We start from the raw sequence: 21,550 nt of genomic DNA, 5'->3' as shown, positions 1-21,550 counted from the left end.
AAAGCCCTTGAAGTCATTTTCTTTAAGGTCCTCATCTTTAAATCTATACATTCTGCTATAGAGGTTTGTATTGTGGAGGGTCATGGCTGTCACATGACAGGACTGCCCATTATCTGGTCGGAAGACACACCATCTGCCAATCAAAATTTTGCCCCACCTCACCCATCAGTGCACACCTGACTATTGGCCCTTTAAGTAATTGGTCTTGGGTCATTGGTTTTTGTAATCGACTTGACCTTGCTGGCACCGAGCCATTGTCGCCGAGCCATTGGGGACCTGTAAATTACCCCCAGCTCTCCAGTACTATAAAGGGTGCCACGTGTGCTCAGCTCTTCCTCTTTGCCATCTTTGAGGGACCACTCTGCTTCACTCCAGGCTGAGTACCGTAGAACAGCACTGAAGAAGTCATTTGGTAAGGTGTGCATTGACAAAGGGTTGGAATCATCTTAGTTAGTGTCCCTAATAGTATAGAGCCATGCCTGCTCTACGTCAAGGGGTGACAGGTATTGTCTTTTTTTTCCTGATTGTATGTAACTAGTTCGTGTGTGTGCGCGCGCACGCTTAACTCCCATTGCGATTTTCATGCATGTCTTCTATAAATTGTGTGTGCTTTATCCCTGTTGCGATCTTCCCAAGCACGTCTTCTGTAAATAAAATCATTTACTGCCAGACTGTGCTCAGAGTCCTTGCTTCTGAGACCCATCAAATCTGTTCTCTCACTCAGAAGGTTGAAGGTTAAGAACCGACTGCTTTATAGATTGTGAGAGTATGCTTTAATTTCTATTTATTTCATCTCCAGACTCAAGAGTTTCATTCATAAAATGTGATTTCACTTGCATAATATTTTCTTGGACCTTCCTGAACCCAGCATAAACTTAGTATCAGAGGAAGAAAAGGAGAATTTTCTAAGCACACCCACCTATGCTCAAACGTTTCTGCTTCACGGGCTATGAAAAGAAATCCAAAATGCAGAAAACTTGTCAATTTTTGCTGAGAAACATATTTCACAGTGTGAGAGATGGGAAAATTGACCTAAAATTATGAACATGGAAGAAACTAAAGTTCATCAGTAAAATGGCTGTAACCAGTTCAAACAGGATAAGCTTGGGGCTTAGGATGCAGGAAAGCAGAGTCAGCACGATTAACATAAGAATCTTCTCGTCTTTGTGACAAGACCATAGGACTAAGATAAGGAATGGTAAGGTACAATAGAATGTAGGAAGTTGAGGTAGTCTGGATCAGATAAGGGTCTCCTAGCCCTGGACAGAAGTACCAAGTCATACATTTCTAATTAGCTAACCATACACAGATTTATACATATGAAATTAGCCAACCCTAGATAGAATGAGTCAACTCTGCATATCAAGAGACTGTAGCCCCGAGAATCAGGAAGGTGTGAATAAGGACAATGACATGAAGGGACACCGACAGGATACCCCCCCCTGGTTCTCCAAGTATACTGAAATTGCACGTAGGCAGGCAGGATTGCCTAATGCCAAACCTCTCCAGCAGGAGGCAGAAGAATGTAAGGGGGAGGGTATTCCTACACTGAAATCAACTGTATAAAAGTTGGGTGAGCCCCAGTGTGTGTGTGTATTCCCAGGGTAAGGGGAAGCACCCAACTTTGCATTGTTGTAGTAATAAATGTTCTTTGTTCTCAATTTTTGTCTCGAGCAATTTCTTTAAAGGTACTTTAATTCCTAACAAATGGGGGCTCGTCCGGGATCACACTCCCTCCACTGACAGAGTACCCCGACGACGAGAGTAGGTGCACCCCGGCTGATTCAGCTGGACTCACGGGCGACGGGTGGCTGGTCAGTGGAAGAAGCGAGTGATATCCGAGAAGAGGCATTGAGAACAAACGGCGGAAGGACGCGCGCTAGAGCAGTACTGCCAGAACTCGGTAAGAGTATTTTACTTGTTCCTAAGTATGGGAATAGCGGGCAGTAGAGATGAGAGTCCTGACACAGGACGTGACCACCAGATAGCTACGTACAGCCCGCTTGGGATGATGTTATCTGAGTGGGGCACAGGAAAGACCCGCGGTAAAGACAAACTGACGACGGTCAGGTATTGTTGTAATGAATGGGTGGGATACCCGGTTAAAGGGAGCTCCGTGTACTGGCCAAAATTCGGATCCGAGGATGAATGGATGTGTGAAGCTTTGAACTTATGGCTCTATCAAAACCAGCCAGACAATGTTGAGAGCAGGGAATATGCAGCCTGCTGGCTCAAGGGATCCATTGAACAGCTGGTTTTGAATGAGAAAGAATCCAGGGATAAGAGAGAGGAGGAACCTCTTGTCCCTGAATCACAGGGTTGGGATGTGTTACATTCCCTCCCTCCACCCTATGTTCCTCCTATGCCGGCTCCTATCTTTCCTTCCCCTCCTATGACCTACCCTTCTGCACCTTCCCCACCTCCCCCACCACTAGAGAAGAGAGAAGAGAGCAGGAGTGGTATGATAACTTGCTCACAAAGCACTCGATTACCACCTCTGTTGGCAGGAGAGAGAGGTAACTTTAATTCAGAACAGCGTGAGACTCTTCAGGAAGAAAGGGCAGAACCCTTTGATTCATTTCCCAGGGAGCAGGAACCCAGACCTAATAAGCTAGAAACCAATTGGATGAGACCACTGTGGGAAGTTCCCATGGGAGAGGGTCTCGGTTTCGTAAATGTGCCCCTGACCAGTACTGAAGTGTGTAACTTTAAGAAAGAACTGACCTCCCTGATAGAAGATCCCCAGGGATGTGCTGAACAGTTAGACCAATTTTTGGGACCAAATATATATACAATATGGGGGTCTCGACATAGAATCCCCAGCAGGGGAACAATTGGTACTAACAGGTTTTGTTACCAACTCAGCCCCAGACATTAAGAGAAAATTACAAAAGACAGAAAATTGGCATGAGCAGGGAATAACCCAGCTTCTACAGATCACACAAAAAGCATTTGTCCAGACATCTGAGGATAAGCAGAAAGCAAAGGCTAACATTTTGATGCAAGCAGTTAAAGTAATAGTAGATGAGTAACATGGAAAAGGCAGGGACTGTGTGCCAGCTCCTGAATGTTGGGAGAAGTGCAGGGAGTGGGAGAGTAGAGACCAGAGATAATTTCATAAATCATGACTTCCCACTTCAGTCACTGACCAATATTGATTAAAATTCATGCTAAAAATTAAATGTCATAAATGATCGTTTTTCAATACTGTAGAATTAGCGAATTTAACTACCAGTTAATTCCAATTTATGAAATAAATTGTATTCAAATGTGATTGTGCACAGGGAGTACCTGAGAGTTGTGATGTTATAACATTTGCAGGGAGAAATGTTTGCGCAAATAGGGTGAGTTCTACACGTCTTATTTTAAGTGTATGTAAGATAAAGAAAGGATCTGATGTGTAAAGTGGCTGGTTCAGCCAGTTGAAGGGGGAGTGTGCATGTCCCTTTAAGTGCACTGTGGCACTTGAAATTGAGGCTTCAGGCTCTTGTCTTGCAGTTAGAGGTATGGAGCCCTATCAACAGATTTAGTACATTTCTTCTACACATTCAGCAGTCAAGGTCCGTGAGTTGAAAGATCACCCACCTCTGGAGAATAAAGATACCTCTGGGGATTCCTATGGGGATTCCTATAAGTTTAATCATTCATTTCTCTGGTGCATTTTCCTCTGGAGTGAAATTAATGCCTCAGCACAATTTCTCTGTATTGCCGCTGTTATTTAATTCATGATAACTTTCCCCATTCATCAGGTTTATATTTAAATCCGGTAGTGCAGAAGTTACATTGTAAATAATCACGGAGGTAAACCCTGCGCGACTGGATTCAGCTTAATGGAGAAATAAACCTGCGAACTGGTCTATGGTGCTGTGTGAGTATTGCAATAGGTGGAATATGATTTAAATTGGTGGCATAGTTCAGAACAATTGGGTGCATAAGAATAATAATATCATTAAGAACTCACAGATCTTGTACCGGATGCTATTCAGTACATCTTGACTTAAGGACTGGAGAAATTGGCATGTTAGAATGAGATTGGCATGGCACCAATATTTCTTGATTCAATAATGACTCCAGAAGCTCCAGGATTCATGCAGCAGAACTTTTAAGTGGAATATAATAGAAACTAGCCTGTACTTAAATTATTGTGTGTGCAATCTTCATAAGAACATCTTTTAACTTTTTTTTTGGTGCCTGTTTTACAGACTGTTTTAAATAAGGCCAGCTCCTGTGAGCTGTGGCACAAGGCATTTTACTTAAGGCAGAACTAAAGGTTGAATATGTTTCAAGTTCTCTTGCAGGGGCTCTTGTGCTGCAATGTCTGTTATGTACTCACTCTAACAAATTGGAGGGTTGTGCCCCATACAGACAAGCAGCTCCAACTGCATTTTAATAAGGTCTAACATATTCAAAACCCATGCAAATATGGTTTGTGTTTCATTTTACAATTTTTACACTAACACAAAGGAAAGTCAGATTGTTACAAAGTGCCGTAATTTAACATTTTTTTTCGTTTCTTTAATGGTTTATTCAGTTATTGTTGTATTTTATTGCTGTTTTCAATGAGCTTTACATTTATTGTTGTTTATTCAGTTATTGTTATATTTTATTGCTGCTTTCAATGGGTTTTACTTTCATTGTTGTTTTACTCATTTTTTGGAATATTGTTCGTTAATGTTTTAAGTCCCCCTGGAATAGGGGCAGCAGAGGTTACAATTGTGCTCCTTTAGAATGTAGACAGGGCATAGATTTAATGTATAGTCATAGTGGGATATGGGTTAACAAGGGATTCCAATACGGACCAGGGGAACTGAACAGCTTTAGTGGAGTACATCTAATTTGTATCTTAGCCTACACAGGTATTAAAGACAGGAGTTTTGAAGCGATAGCACAAAGGACATGGTGGGACAAAGACAGACAGAATGGTAGTCAGGATTGTACATGTAACAGAGAGAGAGAGAGTTGATACATATGCTAATGTACACAGACAGGCTGCAACTCACAAGTTCAATGATACATATGCTAATGTTAGCAGACAAGCTGCAACACACAGTTAAATCACAAGAAACAATCCCCCCCCAGCTTGGTCACTTTTCATCACCCCGTGAAGGGGAGCACCAGTTACCAACAACGTGAGCTGCTTGACACTTTAATATCAGGCTCCAAACAGCCTTCGGAGATCGGTGGCCCTAGGGTTCGGGGCTGAAGAGGACATCAGATACTAGCCACAATTCAACGGAACCGCCTGACTACTGCTACTCGTTCGCTGCTGAAGGCAGCGCTTCTCACAGCTACTTGTTCGCTGATGAAGGCAGCGTCTCTCACAGACTTCGTCAGGACAACGCTTACAAAAGTCGGGTGGTTCAAAGACACTGCTTCAATATTTCAACGTGTGGGATGGACTAGACTCTTTACTGAGAACTGGAGCCTGATACTCACAACCCTAATAAGCAGCTGGACTCGCTACTCTGACCTTCATGGTGCTCCCCTACCTAAAGACTTTACACAGGTGTTACAATTCGGTTATTGACCAGCTGGGTAAAACTACACCTTACACTTGAAAGATCAGTGTTACTGATCTAAAAGAAAAGTGAGGAAAGGGGGGGGGGGGGATCAGTCACACTGACACTAGTAACCAAAGATCAGTAACACTGATCATGGTGAAAGATCAGTATTACTGATCTAAAAGAAAAGTGAGGATTGTGAGAGATGGGAAAATTGACCTAAAATTATGAACATGGAAGAAACTAAAGTTCATCAGTAAAATGGCTGTAACCAGTTCAAACAGGATAAGCTTGGGGCTTAGGATGCAGGAAAGCAGAGTCAGCACGATTAACATAAGAATCTTCTCGTCTTTGTGACAAGACCATAGGACTAAGATAAGGAATGGTAAGGTACAATAGAATGTAGGAAGTTGAGGTAGTCTGGATCAGATAAGGGTCTCCTAGCCCTGGACAGAAGTACCAAGTCATACATTTCTAATTAGCTAACCATACACAGATTTATACATATGAAATTAGCCAACCCTAGATAGAATGAGTCAACTCTGCATATCAAGAGACTGTAGCCCCGAGAATCAGGAAGGTGTGAATAAGGACAATGACATGAAGGGACACCGACAGGATACCCCCCCCTGGTTCTCCAAGTATACTGAAATTGCACGTAGGCAGGCAGGATTGCCTAATGCCAAACCTCTCCAGCAGGAGGCAGAAGAATGTAAGGGGGAGGGTATTCCTACACTGAAATCAACTGTATAAAAGTTGGGTGAGCCCCAGTGTGTGTGTGTATTCCCAGGGTAAGGGGAAGCACCCAACTTTGCATTGTTGTAGTAATAAATGTTCTTTGTTCTCAATTTTTGTCTCGAGCAATTTCTTTAAAGGTACTTTAATTCCTAACAACAGCAAGAAGCTAGATTCCAAAACATTACTTTGGCTCATGAGGAAACTTGTTACAGGCATACAATCCTTTAACTGGAATCATTACTTTAACACTGAATTGAATAGTGACAGGTAATCTGAAGACTGATAACATATAAGAGTGGAGGTCTGGAATTATCTGAGAAATAATTTAATGCTACAATGGGGAAGACTCATTAATAGATAAATTAAGATCATTGTCCTCTTCTTTGTGATCTTTGACTAAATTGAATGAATGCAAGGCCAACTGAAGGAATTATAATGCACCCTATCAGCTCAAATCTATTTGGATTATTTCTTATTTTCTTCATTCAGCAGTCTCCATGGCTTCTTATTAATCATTAAAAATGAGTAAAGTGCTGATTGCAAAAGTGCTTTTAGGTGACAATAAGAGACTGAAAACACAGGAACAATCTGACCAAATTATGAGACCAGGGTGAGGAAACTGGGGTGGGAAGTGTTCTGGGTCGAGAACCATTGGGAGATTATGAGATGTCTGAGTCAAAGGCGCCATTCACAGACTGAATTGCCTTTCTCAGACAAAGAGGACAATGGCAAGCTCTTCAAAGGAGAGCTGTGATCTATTTGAGCAGTAGAAGTGAGCCACAAATCAATGGATGCTGGAACCTTCAACAAACAACGAGCTGCCAGAGGATCTCAGCAGGCCAGGCCACATTCATGTGTAGAAAGTCGAGGGATGGACAGAATGTTGTGGGAATGGGAATCAGAGTTGAAATTGCAATGAACCAGGAGCTTGGGATAACCATTGAGCACAGAGTATTCGTGCTGCATGAAATGGCTGCCAAATTATATTTAGTTGATGTTATTCACCATTCTATTTCATTCATATCCTTAAAGTTTTGAAAGAATCTCTCCTTTTAAAAATGTGATCGAAGGGGCAGAGTAGAGAAAAAGAATGCTAAGATGGGAGTCCATTAGAGTGCATCAAAAAAAGGCAAAATCCATTTTATAGGTGTCAGACTGTTTGGTTTGTATTCACTGAAGAACTATTGTCAGCTTATAATCAAAGGAAGAGGTTGAGAGAATTGGAAATTATTATTAGCTACTCCCTACATGTTCAAAATGAATGTTTTCAGCTGAATCCGACGGGAAGATTTCTGACATGGCTTTTATTATCAAGACTTGGACTGTATTTGGTCTGCCTCACTGACCATACCTGCTCACCTCAACTTTTTCCCACAGCTGCACTTATCTTTGTAGCTCACTGGTATGATTCAACCTCAAGGCCTGTGATAGATCCTGCAGCCATGTTCTGGAACATCCAGGCGGCATTTTTTAGTGTGCATAACCTTCAAAGGCCTAAGCACAGTTTTGGCAATGGCACTGAGAGAGGGATTATGTTTAAAGATCTGGATGAAAACAATAAAATATCCCAGAGAAATGATTATTATCCTGCAGAAGTACCTGGAGGGTGAAAGGAATACTCTTTTCAGAAGACAAAGAAGACATTAGTTAGAGACTGGGCTGTTAATTGATTAATATGCCCAATAGATATATATGATACTTCAAAATACAGGATAGTAAACACCTGATATAGACTTTCTTGCACACTAAGTGGAAGAGTATGATGGAAGGTATATTTCCTACATAAGGGACAAGTTCAATGGCCCATGGGTCTCGAGCTAAACACTTCAATTTATTGTGAATTATATTCTCTCATTTTTAGCTTCCACACACTTCCTGGACCACATATAGTCTTCCACTGAAAGGGTGGAGTCATATTTAGCTCCATTAAGAAAGCTTCAAACTAATCAGGAGAAAGAAATTAAATGATGGTAATTCACAGTTAACATGGCCATCTCATTACTTCAGGTGAGTTGCAAACATGTCCCCTAAATATAGTCACAAATTTTCAGAAATATTCATAATTTACTAATTTTGAATCAAATTAAAGATGTGGGACAACCAAAGCATTCAATGGTATATTCATTTTTAATATAAAATTATTTCTTATTGGAGCCTTGAAGTCTTTACACTTTAAAACTATAGCAACTTAAGGCCTTCAATATTATTGATCATTTGTAATTTAAGAAGTGAATGACAAGTCTTGTGCCCCTTCATCAAGGACTATTCAAAATGTTGGCATTTATCCCAAGATCAATAATGAAATCTAATAGAACAATGTCTAATTTCTAACATTGCTCAAAGCCAGTCTCTCCATCAGCAAATCAATTTTTGGCCTTTCAGAATGGAAAAAACCTATTGTCTATACTTTTTCAAATTGACTAATGCCAGGTTATAATAATAGAAGAAAAACAAACAATGGAAAATGCACTTAAAATATATTGACCATCATACGAGAAAGAAATGTGTCTAGAAAACCCAGACATTAAGTGCTGTGACATTAGTGGGCAAGACAAAACAAAAATTTCATGAAAAGGTGAAATATCTGATAATAAAAATCACTGTTATGCACTTTATTTGCATAACTTTTGTAGTTACTTTCCTGATCTTTTCCATCTGTTTTAAAGGATTTGTTCAGAATGTTTAGAATTATTTAGGGCTTAGAATTATTTAAAACATAACGAGTATCAGTTACCCATTGGCAAAGACTCAGTTTGTATCACTTTGGATTGGCCTCGAGGCTCCTTGCACATTACTACATTCCCTCATTGGAGGGGTAAACTAGAATTCCAGTGTGTTAGACCTTCAGTGGAATGGAAGCAAGAATCAATGAAACAAAGATTCTTTTTGAAAATAAGTCCTCCTCCAATACAAAAGCAGTCAGACATCAAAGTCACAAAGATGGTCTCGCAAATGAAAACAAAACACTCATTGAAACACCACCAATCCACAGTTTTTCCATATATCCCATTCTTTTTTTTCCAATTTTTTGATGCACTCTATTCTTTTTTTCTCCTTTATTCTTTGAGCAAGTGTTCACGGTGGAAAATTTACAAAGTAATACTCACTAACAATAGCTCTCCCTTGTGGCAAGGACTACCAGTGCACCCGTGTCACGAGGGTGACCATACAGCCTTACCACTTTTTGTTTGCCTTGGACCACCCTCATGGTTCCCTCTTCTCTCCCTTGTCATGAGAGCCTACTTAGTCTTCTTTAGCTCATGAGATTCCTTATGTCACAACATCTGTCCATCTCCCACACCTTCTGTCCTCTTCTCTATCACCTCTGGGCCCCTCCCCTAACTTCTTTTCTCTTTATACATATACTACCTGTTCTAGCTCAGTCTTCATAAAGGGTTTTGACTCGAATCATTGACTGACCACTTCTACCCATGGAAGCTTTCTGACCTGCTGACTTTCTTCAACTATTCTTTGTTTGCTCAAGATTACAGCATCTGCAGCTTTTGTGTGGGGTTGAGTTTTTACTTGATACTGATGAGGAGTGGACAGGACAATAAACCTTAGTTAAAATTTAAGAAATATTATACAGAATATAAAGCATGTGAATGAATTCTGACAATTAATCTTTAATTTATTTTGAATGTTCTACTAATTTAGTTTAAGAATAAAATAATTTAATGCATAGTGTTGCTGAGTGAGTTGAAAGTTGTTTATTCAGTCACAATGTAGCACACAGTTTATATTTATATGCTAGCAATTTATGTCTTAGTTGATTTCCAAGATGTCATTTTCATTTCACGAACTGTCCCCATTGTTCTTCATTCTTTTTTTTTAATTTCTTGGCCTAATTCTAACTTCAGGGTGAGTGGTTATGGGTGAGAAAGATTTATACTTGGGCTGTTTCAACTCCTAGGCCCTATTTAAATTTTTCCCTAAGAAGTGGGGGATCCAGAGGTCACCTTCAAACCAGATGTAGATAACAGATCTGGAGACACATAGGAGACAGCCGGAGCTGGAATTAGGTGCAACAAAACAATCTGCAGGAGGAACACATCAGGTTGGACAATTTCAGTGGGAAAAGAAGTATTGTCAAGAGCTTGGGCCAGAACCTGTCAACGAGTCTGAGAGTGCAGAGGGGAGATAGTTGGCATGACGAGGAAAGGATGGGAGGTCTTGGATAGGGACCTGTAGAGGATTGGTAAACTATGGAGGGGTGAAGGATGACAGACAGAGGCAGCTGATCGGCAGGTGCTAGACAAAGGGAGACAGAGAGAAAGAGAAAAAAGGGTCAGGTAGCAGAGTGAAGCATGGTAAAGTGGCATAATAGATCAAGACAGAGGCAGCTGGTGCTGGAATCTGATAAGATGACTATAATAGAATAAATAAGCTGTTAGCAAGGATAGAATGGGACCAGATGAGCCTGTGGAGAGAAGGAGGGAGGAAGAAGAATAGATGGAACCAGAGAGGGATGCAAATAGGTGAGAGGGAGCAGGAAAGATATTGGAGCTGTTTCGTTGGTGTCTCGTGGGAACATGGTATATGTGGATCAGTGGCAAGGGATTGGTCAAATTGCTTGCGGAATCTGGAGAAGCACTTTGAGGATATTTACCCAACTGTTGGGTTTTTTTTTTGATGCTTGCAACCAACCCAATGGAGTTGAAGCAACAAAAAATCTGCTGCAGGAACTCAACAAGTCAAGCAGCATCAGTGGAAGAGAAAAAGTTTTCAACATTGACAATTTTTTTCTCTCCCCCACAGATGCTCAACCTGAGTCCCTCCAGCAGATTGTTTTTCCAATATCTGCAGGTTCCTGTGTGTCTCCTGATGACTTGAAGGACCTGTTGTTTTTTTTTCCCCCAGACAGAATATATTTAATGAGTGTCTTTGTTGCCCTTCACAGACATTGAACACTTATAAGGAGAAAAATCTGATGTGATTCACTCACTTTGGCATCTAAAATGCTCAAGTTTCCACTTGGGACTAGTGAGGTATTAAATGAGATGCGATATCATGGGATGATTGACAGAGTGCCATTAAACTAAAGAAGTTAAGAAATAACTATCTGTCCCTAGAGGGAACAGAAATAGTTGAAAATCTTACAATGCAGAGTCGCTAAACAATTTATATTTGTAAGTTTAAATCACATGTGCCAACAAAGAAATAAAGTAAGGTGGAAAGGTTATAGCAATCAGCAAAAAGAATGGTTATGGTGTGTGCCAGGATCAATACAGTGTCAAGGTCTTGGTAGAAATGCTGCAAATATGTCTTAAATATAACAACTGAACTTTCTGTCACATACATGGCTCTCAGTAGTATTCATTAATTCTAGTTTAGATACCAGTGAGAAGTGTGAGGCATTTGTTTGACTGACTGCATCCCTCCCCACCCCTACTCACCATTTTTGGGGGATTTACCTGTCAGTCACCTAGTTAGCAATGTTACATGCAAGCATTTTCAATATATAAATGGAATTCATTTGAATTATTTCCAAGTTTTAGAAGCATTTGGTGCATTTTCTGCTGATGTGAATCCATTTGTTTTTCTATCAAATTTAACCACCAAAAGATTTAATCTATAGGCAGCAGACAGATAACAGGAAGAATCAGAGAGAGGAAGGTGAGATTTTCCTGTAACTAACATTAGAAGTATAGTCAATGTGCAGGTCGAACCATGTTTTGGGGCAATTATCATCACTGCCAATTTTTACCATTTTCTAGCTCCGTTTTAATTTGAAGATCTTGATTATTGAGTAATAAAGAGAATTAGCAGTCATGAATAAAATTCTATCTTTGCAGAGCAAATATCCACTGCCTATTCACCAAAGACCTCAACATCAGCATTCTAGCATTGTTAAATCACAGTCCTCCACCACTACAAAGGCATCATATCCTCTAGCTAACCTTGAGCATATTAGTTAGATTTCCTGTGTAAACCTGAGCAGGTGCAGTGAACATGCAAATATTCCAAAGGTTACACGTCTACCAGCCAAACTAATAGATTTTGAAAGGAAGTTCCTTGGGAAGAAAGGGTGTTGGTTTTATGGGCATTTCAGGAATGAGGAAAAATCAACTTCATTTGTCTGAATGGGATCCAATACCAATTAAAAATGTCAGTAATAACACAAAGATTAATAACATCTAGATCAAGAAAAACTAATTGATTGCTGCTCCATTCACACTTTAAACATTGTGGCTTGTGTATGCATCTATCAGATGCATTGTAACAGTTCAATGAGGCTTTTTTTGACAGCACCTTCTAAACAAGCAACTCCGATCACTTAGAACAACAAGGTTAGCAAATATCTAGGAACATCATAGTCTGCACCTTCTCTTTCAAGTTACAAGTGATCCCTTGGAATTATACTGCAATCATTCATCACTGGATCAAAATCTTGCCTAAAAGTAACATACAAGTACATTCTTATCACAGCCTGCAGTGGTTCAAAAGGCAACTCACCTCCTGTTTCTTTAGAGTTGTAGAATAGATAATGATTCTGTCAAAGTTACTCATACATTAGGAAAAAGTGAAAATATGAGACTTGTGGATAATTTGTATAATTTGCAGCCATTTACACTTGAATTACCAAAGCATGAAAAGCTATGGGCCAAATACAGATAATTCAAGATTCAATTTATTGTCATGTCATAAAAACAGTGTCATATTACATGAAATTGCTGTGAAAAAGACAGATTCACCATTGGCAGAAATTGCCTGAAGTGCCTCTCAAAGTTGGAGAAAGAGAAGCAAAAGAGAGTTCCCCCAGAGTCATCGAGTGTCCGTGAATTCTCCTCCAGTGCTCCCACAGACCCACAGACACACAGAGTCCAGTCCAAACCATTGGCTCCAGATTCAAACTTCCATTAGGAACCCTTCAATACCCTCAGCACTCTCTCACATCCCAGTTCCAAGACCTAATTCCCCTTCAGCCAGTTGAGAGCCAGTCTCCAACAGTCTGCAGCCTGGTGAAAGTCCCTTGACTGCAGTATCCAGCAGCCCGCAGCCTCCGTGGGTTCCTCGCCTCGAGTTACTAGCAGCCCGCTGCCTGTGTGGGTCCTTCAGCTGCAGAACCCCTCATTGGTCCTCCATGGTTACCATCCTGTGGTTATCTCCGCTGCTTCTCCTTCTCAAATGAGGGTTGGTCTCCCTACTTTCTGGTGCCTTGCACCAGTCCTCTGCTTCCCTGGAGTCAGCAAACCCTCATGCCTGCTGCCGATCATAGACGTCGCAATCTTGGGTCTAGACCCCGCAGTTGCTGGATTTTAAGTAAAAATACCAATGACTCCTTTAATGGGCCATTCAAAGCCTGTATGGAGCTGACGGCAGTTGACTGGATGGTTGGATCCCGCCCGGTTCTCCGTAGGGCCACACCAGCGGCAGCACTGCTGTTACAACAGCTCTGATAGCACTGACGTTTTTTTTTTAAATTGATAAATAGGACAAGTAAATCTTCTTCAGACATCAACATACATTTTAAAAAATTATTTTATTCATGGTTTTTCCAAACTCAGACAGACCCAATAATTCACAGTACAACAATTAGGTTCATCAAGTATATTTATATTTTTCTACTGAGTCTGGTTTTATCCCCCCCTCCCCCACAACAGAAAACAACAAAAAAGACTGACCACTAAAATAAAGAAACTTACTTACACAAAAAGGCAAAAATACTTATTTATCATTTAAAAAGACGCCATTGATTGGGTACAAATAACAAATTGGAAAAGCAAAAGAAAAAAAAACCACATCAACCATAGGGTCTTTCCTCCAGGTCTCTTATATTCATCTCGACTTAGCCTGACTGGGATGGACCCCCCCCCCCACCCCCACCCACATTCTGTCGAGGAGAGGAAGGATAAAAATGGGGGTGTGGTGCAGACAGCGAAGCACAGGGGACCACACTATATCCTTGCACTTATGTAGGCAGGTAGGGTTGCCAGATTTTAAGAAAAGTTTCATCTTTTTTTTTTCTTTAGATTATAAGTAACTTTCTCCAAGGGAACACAGCTCTGTATTTCCATATTCCAACACGCAATGCCCAGATGAGAGTCTAAGTTCCAGGTAACCACTATGCACTTCCTGGCGACTGCCAGAGCAATCATTAAAATTCATAAAGTATAATGACCAGGGCAAGATGCAATCCTGTAGTTTTTTTTAAAAGGTTCAGCATTTTTTCTTTCGATTTGTGGATTCATTTATGAACCCTTTATTCATTGAATATTTTTCTGAACTTTGCTCTCTCTATATCCTCTTCAGCATTTAACCTACTGTTTCTCTTCTTTTTCTTTCATAATATATCAGTTCACACATGGTTGGATTAAATTTTGCCTCCTATATCTCAGCCTATTCTCCCAGCAGTCCTTGTCCCTTGAAAACTACTACCTTCTGCCTCACTGTTTACAATATTTCTAAAATTTGTACCATTGACAAATATGGATATTTTATTTTGCATACTCATGAATAAGTAACTAATATGTATTAAAAGTAACATGAACCATGAGAAACACCAACATCCAAATTCCTTCAGTCTAAAGACCAACTATTTCTCACCAAATCACTATTTTCTGTTACTGATCCAATTTGTTATTTATGCTGTAAATAATCCTCTCATTCTGTGGGCTTCAATTTTGTTAATGTGCTTTACTTTTGACCATAAAATGTTATTAATACAACACCTTTTGCATTATCTTCAACAACTCTTTTTTTTGTTGCCATATCAAAAAACTTAATGAAGACTTTCATACAAAATTTGGATTTATTCCATTACCTACCATTTCCTTGATATTTAGGCAGAATTCCAGCCTTGGTGGAGGCACATTAAATGAACTTGTTTAATATTTCAGTCATCCTTTCTGCTGCCATGCATAGGTCATGTTTTTGGACTCTAACCTGTCCTAACTTTACTCATATTACCAAGTCACTATTTACATCCTTTTGGAAGGCTTTTGTGTCCTTTTATGTCATATGAAAATCTATTCTTACATTCGATTTATGCCCTTCTTATTTCCTTTTTCATTTCCTCTCTGAGCATTCTACATTCACTCTTTGTCTCCCTGACATGAATCACATAACTTTATGCTTTTTCTACATTATCCCACTCTCTATTGCTTTTATCATCTAGAAACGTTCTACTTATCATTGAAGGGAAATCTTAGGGACACAAACCATTTTCTCTTAAAAATATTCCCATTGTTCTACTTCAACTCTGTTCGTCAGTTTTAAATTAAATTAATAGTGACTACCAGATTAAACAACTTCACTTTTTATTGCATCCGGTCCTTAAGGTTAATAGGGTGTAAAATGGGCAGCATGGACTCTTGGGCTGAAATGGCCTGTTACCATGCTATATGTCTAAATTAAATTAAAATTTTCCATAACTAATCCAAACCAAATGGAAAGTTGATCAGCTTCTTCCAAACCAAGTCTAGCAATATTTCCTTCTTCACAGTGGCAGGAACTTACTGATCAGAAGTGTTCTCAATTCTGATATTATTCCAAGGAAGCTGAAGTCCCCATTATCTACAATAACCTTCAATTCAACTATATGTGGTTGGAGCCAATTGAAATGACTTTACAAAGAGAAAACTGCAGAGGAAATGGGTAAAAAGCAGGGAAATGGTAATAACTCTTTTTTTAACCAATATACATAATTAACCCAACATATTTATTCTATTATTCTATGGTTCCATGATATATTAAATGTTTATCAATTGCTACCCAGATGAGATATGTGAAGACCAAAGATATTGATTATAATCCAGTAGTTATATGCAAGGGTAATTTCTGAACAGATGTTGATCAGTAATAAGGTCTATAATTATTAAGTAAATTCAGCTCGTATTTTCTCTGCATTTTTATATTTTCAGTGACAGAAGTCATGAAAACCACATATATTAAAAAAACTCAAAGATCAAAATAAAAAAAACTTTAGATTTATCAACATATCCCAAAGAAGCAAAAGTAACAAGAATTATTTTACAAAAGTTCAAATTTAAAATTAAATTTGTCAAAACACGAAAGACAAATCCGTCAATATTTTTCCAGTGGTGACGAGTTACAGTTTACGAATGAGTCTCAGATTTTGTGGCAGAAATCGGTAACATTAAAATGGTTATGACGCTGTTTTAGAACTATGACTGGGCACCCATTTTTTTGTGACTGTGATTGTTCATTATTTCCAAGCTCTTGCATGAATTGCTTGCATAGGCAAACTCTCTGGTAGACCGGTAAGGTGGCAGCAAAGGCAGACAAATTCCCAGACCTTGAAAGCCTACATCTCAGCGCACTAAAAGAACTGTACCTTGAAATAGTCGACTCATTTGTGGTCATCCTCCAAAATTGTGGACCTGTTCCCATAGATGTGAAGATGTCAAAACCTAAGATTTGAAAAAAGTAGAAAAGAAAACAGAATTACAGACCAGTAAGCATAATGTCAGTGGGGAAAAAATGCTGAAGCCTGCTATAGAAGATGTACATGAGAAGTATTCATGGAACTGGACACAGTCAGCATAGATTTATGAAATGAAAATTAATCTAGTGGCAAATTTTTGAGGATGTTACAAGTGTAATAGATAAGGGCAAACCTACGGATATGATGCATTTAGACTCTCAGACACAATTTGATAATGTTGCATAAAAGAGACTAACATGCCAAATTAAAATCACGAGTTTGGGGTTTTGTACCAACACAGCTGGATAAATTTTTGATGGACAGGAAACAGAAAGTAGGAATAAATATTTTTTTTCTTTCTGGGTGACAAACAATATCTATTGGGGTGACAAAGAATTGCTGGAGAAACTGGTAGAAGAGGTCAGTAAAAGTTTCAAGTCTAAACCCTTTTTATTTAACTTTAATTTAGACATACAGCACGGTAACAGGTCCTTCTGGCCCATGAGCCCTTCTCACCAAAATACCCTGATTAACCCACAACCTCTGTACATTTTTAACGGTGAGAGGAAACCAGGGAACCCAGAGGAAACCCAAGCAGACATGGGGAGAACCTACAAACTCCTTACAGACAGCACCGGATTCGAACCTGTGTCACTGGCACTGCAATAGCATTGAACTAGTCGCTCTGCTAATGCTCATCAAGACTAAGATAGAATACAGTAGATGAAATTACATTTCTAAATGGGAAAAGATAACTGGGGTAAGGCCCCAGATGTGATAGGACTGAAGGTGTAAAGGACAAAAGCATTAGCAAGGGGGAACCATTAGGAAGTTGGGGACGGGGTGGGAAACTCAGAGGTTTTTTTTTCACAGGAATAGGTAGAAAAGAGATGGAAACAATGAATTTAGATGAGGGTAAATGCTTCTTTCCCCTTTGTAAATGGCATCACGCTTTTCCCTCTAGTCTTGATCTAAACCTTTGACAGACCATTTCTATCTTTTCTGACCTGCTGAGTTCCTCCAGCAATTTTTATCTTCTCAAGATTTCATCATCTGCAATTTTTGTTTCAAACAGCTGTCAATGGTACCAGAAGAGTCTGATAACTTGCCTAAATGACAATCAACCAGTGCCATTCACATCAACAGTGATAAAGTGTTTTGAAAGGCTGGTGTTGAAGCATATCAGCTCTTGTCTGAGCAGCGACATGGATCCATTCCAATTTGCCTATCATAGCAACAGGTCTATGGTGGATGCCATCTCACTGGTTCTACACAAAGCCCTGGAACACCTAAGCTAAGTTATATACATCAGGATGTTCTTTATTGACTACAGTTCAATATTACCTGCTCAAAACTGATCAGCAAACTTCAAGACCTGGGCCTCTACACTCCACAGTGTAATTGAATCATGGATTTCCTCACTTCCAGACCACAATCAGTGAGGATTGGTAAACATCTCCTCCACAATCTCCATCAGTACTGGAGCACAACAGGGCTGTGATCTTACCCCCACTATAATCTGGCATTCCTCTCCACAAGCATAACACTTTCTTTATCATGCAGAAAGATAAACCTTGTCTGCTTCAAGACACATCTCAGAATCAGAATTTATTGTCATGAACAAGCCATGAAATTCAATGTTTGCACCAGCATCATAGAGCAAACATTCATATTATATCTATTTTATAGCATTACAATATATAAAAAAAATAATAGATTTTTCATTGATTATTTAGGAATCTAATGGCAGCAGGAAGAAGCTGTCCTTGTGCCACTGAGTGCTGTCTTTAGGCTCTTGTACCTTTTTCCTGATGGTAGCAGAGTGAAGAGAGCATGGCCTGGGTGGTGGAGGACTTTGAAGATAGAGGCTGCTTTTATTAAGACACCGCCTCATGAAGATGTCCTTGAAGGAGCGAAGTCTGGTGCCTATGTTGTCGCAGGCCATGTAAACAACTATCTGGAGGTTATTCTTGTCCTGAGAGTTGGTGCCTCCATACCAGGCAGTGATGAAACCGGCCAGAATGCTCTCCAAGGTACACCTGTAGAAGTTTATGAGAGTCTTCAGTGACATACAGAACCTCTTCAGATACCTCACAAAGTATAGCTGTTGGCGAGTCTTCTTTGTGATCGTATCAACGTTGAGGCTCCAGGACAGATCCTCAGAGATGTTGACACCCAGGAATTTGAAATTCTCGACCCTCTCCACTACTGACCCTCGGTATGGACTGGGTCATGTTCCCCTGTCTTCCTTTCGAAGTCCACAATCACCTCCTTGGTTTTACTAGCATTCAGCGCGATTGTCGTCGTTACACCATTCAATGAGCTGATTTATCTCCCTCCTGTATGCTTCCTCATTGCCATTTGGGATTCCACCGACAACTATGATGTCATCAGCAAACTTGTTGACAGTATTGGAATTGTGCTTGGCCACACAATCATGGGTGTATATTTGTAGAACAATGGGCTAAGCATACATCCTTGGGGTTCCCCCATATTGATAATCAGTGAGGAAGAGATGTTTCCTTCTCGGTTCCAATTTGAACTGACTGTGGTCTTCTGATGAGAAATTCAAGGATCCAGATGCAGAGGTGGGGGAGGGGGGTGGGTAAAGAGGCCAAGAGTTTTACCTTCTTGACCAACACTGAAGGAATAATGGTATTGAAGGCCAAGCTGTAGTCGATAAAGAGCAGCCGTATGTATGAAATGTTGTTTTCAGGGTGATCCTGAGCTGAGTGCAGAGCATCTGCAATTATTGCTGCAAACTTTCAGGTTTTGAAAAAATATTCTTACAATTATTTAAGGTCCTTGAAGGTATATTTCCATTCTATGTTGCAACTTCACATCTTGGAAAGTCATCTTTGCTTGAACAATCATGCAAATTTTCTGGAAATCTCTTGTGCATATAACTTTGCAGAATCAGAATTTATTGCCATAAGTAGGTATTACTAAATGCATTGTTTTATGGCAGCATTAAAGCTGTAACATTGCTATAAATTACATTTTTAATCAATAAATAAATAAGAGCAAAAGAAGAAAAAAGGTGAAGTAGTGTCGGTGGTTCATTGTCCATTCAGAAATCTGATGGCATGGGAGTAAACCTTTTTATGTACTATTGGGTGTTCAACCTTAGGCTCCTGTACCTCCTTCCTGATGGATGCAGTGAGAAGAGGACATGGCCTGGGTGGTGAGGGCCTTTGATGAGAGAGGCTATTTGCCTGAGACACCGCCACTTGTAGATTTCCTTAATGGAATGAAGACTAATGCTCATGATGGTGCTGGTCTAGTTCACAACTCTCTGTAACCTCTTCCTGTTCTGTGCATTGGCACCTCCATAACAGTCAGTGATGCAACCAGTCAGGATGCTCTCTCTGGTACACATGTTGATATTTGCAAGAGTTTCTGGTGACATACTAAATCACCTCAAACTCTTAAAAATTATAGCTACTGGCGAGCCATGATTGCATCAGCACCAAGGCCCCAGTATAGACCTTCAAAGATGTTGACACCCAGGAATTTGACATTCATTACGCTTTCCACTTCTGACCCCTTGATGAGGACTTTTGCCGGCATTGGCCCAAAATCTTGTTAAACTCCTCTCGAGAGCATTTGATCTTGACTTTATATTTGTAACTTCGTCCATGAAATTTAAACAGCAAGTGCACATTATTAAGATATCACACATTTATTGCTATCCATTATCAGGAATTATATTACTTCTGCTTCACTAACCAAACAACCAAAGTCAGATAGAATGATATAATATCTTCATAAAATCCATTAGCAAAGGTAATAATGCAAGGAAGGTCCTCTTCAAATTTAAAGCTGCATTAAATGGCCAAAAGGCTTCGATTATTCTTGGAAGATCGCTACTAATGGTAAGATTATCCTCTTCGGCCAGCTCTTAGTTGTTGATTTATTGCACACTCACCTGAAAACTCAAGGGCTGATGGAAAAATATTCATAAACACTAACTATATTGGTCATGAAAAGTTCACTTTTATTGGTATGACACTTGTCATGCTCGCATAATCATTAAAAAAAACAAAGCAAATTAGGGTGTTGCTAGGGTACAGTGCCAAAGCAGTAATCCATGGATGATTATTGTTAAATTTTAAATTTGGGTGGCATGGTTAACGTAGTAGTTAGTACAACACTATTACAGCACCAGTGACCTGGGTTTGAATCTAGCACTATCTGTAAGGAGTTTACATTCATTCTCCCCATGTCTGTGTGGGTTTTCTCTGGGTGCTCCGGTTTCCTCCCACCATCCAAGAAACATATGGGGGTTGTGGGTCAAATGAGTGTAATTGGGTGGTATGTTGTTTGTGGGCCAAAATGGCCTGTACCCTTGTCATGCTTGTCTAATCATAAAGAAAAAGCAAATAAGGGAGTTGCTAGGGTACAATACAAAAGCAGTAATCCATGGAAGACCATTGTTGTGAAACCAATGAACATTTCTGTTGAATTTGTTCCTTATTGGTAATTTGAAATTATATGCAAGCAGTCATGAACAATTCTGTCCAATCATTTAATTCTGACAACTCATTAATGTACAGTGAATGGACAAGGTGGTGAAAAGTCCATCATCAGTTTTAGACCCACTTAGCCTCTGCTTTCAACTCCTACAACACCATTATTTAAATAAGAAAAATATAATCTTTTATTTCGACATATGTCTCTTTTTAATTCTACAGCTGTTTCAACTGGCTTGATAAGCTCTGAGGTAGAGGTTCAAGGATGTGAAACAAACAAAACTTTAATGAATACAGTCGATGCCTTGCGTGTAACTTCATTTACAATATTCACTGTTAATTATATTCTGAGTATATACAGGTGCCTAACCTTTTATCCAGGAACGTCGGGACCGGACACTTGCCATTGTTCAAATCTTCCAGATTTCAGAATAATTTTGATTTCTGTTCCT

Source organism: Narcine bancroftii, chromosome 5 (genome assembly GCF_036971445.1).
Source record: "Narcine bancroftii isolate sNarBan1 chromosome 5, sNarBan1.hap1, whole genome shotgun sequence".
Lineage (NCBI taxonomy): Eukaryota > Metazoa > Chordata > Chondrichthyes > Torpediniformes > Narcinidae > Narcine > Narcine bancroftii.
The sequence above is the reverse complement of the archived record's forward strand: the minus strand, read 5'-3'. Positions refer to the sequence as shown.